This window comes from Acinonyx jubatus, chromosome X (genome assembly GCF_027475565.1).
Source record: "Acinonyx jubatus isolate Ajub_Pintada_27869175 chromosome X, VMU_Ajub_asm_v1.0, whole genome shotgun sequence".
Taxonomy (NCBI): domain Eukaryota; kingdom Metazoa; phylum Chordata; class Mammalia; order Carnivora; family Felidae; genus Acinonyx; species Acinonyx jubatus.
Window position 1 is genome coordinate 86,751,443 of NC_069389.1, and position 2,354 is coordinate 86,753,796.

The window sequence follows — 2,354 nt, forward strand, 5'->3', positions numbered from 1 at the left end:
CAGGGATGGTTCAAAATACATAAATCAATAAATGTGACACACTACATTAATGATAAAAATGAATGAATGATAAAAATCACATGATCATCTCAATAGATTCAGAAAAGTCATTTGACAAAATTCAAAATCCTTTAATGATTAAAAACTCTCAACAAACTAGGTGTAGAAAGAATGTACTCAATATGATAAAGGCCATATATGACAAGCCCACAGCTAACAACAGACACAATCGTAAAAAACTGAAAGCTTTCCCTCTAAGATCAGGAACAAGACAGTGATGCCTGTCTTCACCCCTCCTATCCAACATAGTACTGGAACTCCTAGCCAGAGAGGTCAGGCAAGAAAAAGAAATAAAAGGCATCCAAATTGGAAAAGAAGAATTAAAATTATGTTGGCTTCGAGATTGTCTGACCTTATACGTAGAAAACTTATAAAGACTACACACATACACACACACACACTAGAACTGATTAGCAAACTTAATAAAGTTGCAGGAAAAAAAATCAACATACAAAAATCAGTTGTATTTCTATATACTAATGATGAAATCCAAAATGAAATTAAGAAAATCCCATTTACAAAGCATCAAAAATAAAATACTTAGGAACAAATTTAACCAAAGAGGCAAAAGACTCATACACTGAAAGCCACAAAATTCCAATGAAAGAAAATAAGAAGACACAAATAAATGGAAAGACATCCCCAGCTCATGGATTTAAAGACTTAATATTGTCAAAATGTCCATCATGCTACCTGAAGAAATCTGTAGATTTGGTATTATCCTCATCAAAATCCCAATGGCATTTTTTTTACAGAAATAAAAAAAAATACCTGAAATTCATATGGAACCACAGAAGACCTTTAATAGACAAACATCCCTGAGGAAGAAGGACAAGCTGGAGGTATCATACTTCCTGGTATCAAAGTACATCACAAAGCTACAGTAATCAAAAACACTCTGGTACTGGCATTAGAACAGATATATAAACCAATGGAACAGAATAAAGGACATAGAAATAAACACACACACCTACAGTCAACTGATCTTCAACAAGGGAGCCAAGAATACACAGTGGGGAAAAGACAGTCTCATCAAAAAATGGTGTTGGGAAAACTGGACATCCACAAGAAAAAGGATGAAATTGGACCTTTATCTTACACTATAAACAAAAATTAACTCAAAATGGATCAAAGATCTAAATGGGTAAGAGCTAAGACTATAAAATTCCTAGAAGACAATAGGGAAAAATCTTCTTGGCATTAGTCTTGGCAATGATTTCTTGGATACAACACCAAAAATGTAATCAACAAGGCAAAAATAAACAAATGGGACTACATCAAACTAAAAAGCTCTGCAAGGCAAAAGAAACAATCAACAGAGTGAAAAGACACCCTGCAGAATGGGAGAAAATATTTCCAAGCCCTACATGAGGTAAGGGGTTAATATTCAAAATATATATGAAAATTCTACAACTCGGGCACCTGGGTGTCTCAGTCGGTTGAACATCTGACTTTGGCTCAGGACATGATCTCATGGTTTGTGGGTTTGAGCCCCACGTTGAGCTCTTTGCTGACAGCTCAGAGCCTGGAGCCTGCTACAGATTCTGTGTCTCCCTCTCTATCTCTGTTCCTCCCCTGCTCATGCTCTGTCTCCTCTCAAAAATAAACATTAAAAAAATAAACATTAAGAAAAAGAAATTTCTACAACTCCATAGCAATAAAAAAAATAACCCAATTAAAAAAATGGCAAAGGACTTGAATAGATGTTTCTCTGGGGAAGACATACAAATGGCCAGTAAGTATAAGAAAAAGTGCTCAACATCAGTAATTGTCAGGGAAACGCAACTCAAAACCACAGTGGGATAGCACCTCACACCTCTTAGGATGGCTATTATCAAAAAACAAAAAGAAATCAAGTGTTGGCAAGGATGTAGAGAAACCAGAAACTTTTGCACACTGTTGGTGGGAATGTAAAATGATACAATAGTTGTGGAAAATAGTGTGGATATTCCTCAAAGTATTCAAAGTAGAATTACCATATAATCCAGTAATCCAACTTCTGGGTATATATCCAAAAGAACTGGAATCAGCATCTCAAAGAGATGTGTGCACATTTATGTGTTTTTGTTGAAGTTTTTATTTTAATTCCAGTTAGTTAACATACAGCTTTTGTGTTAGTTTCAGGTGTACAATTTAGTGATTCAACACTTCCATACACCACCCTGTGCTCATCATGACAAGTGCCCTTTTTAATCCCCATCACCTACTTCACCCCCCCACCCCCCCCCGTAACCATCAGTTTGTTCTCTCTCTCTCTCTCTCTCTCTCTCTCTGTCTCTCTCTCTCTCATTTTT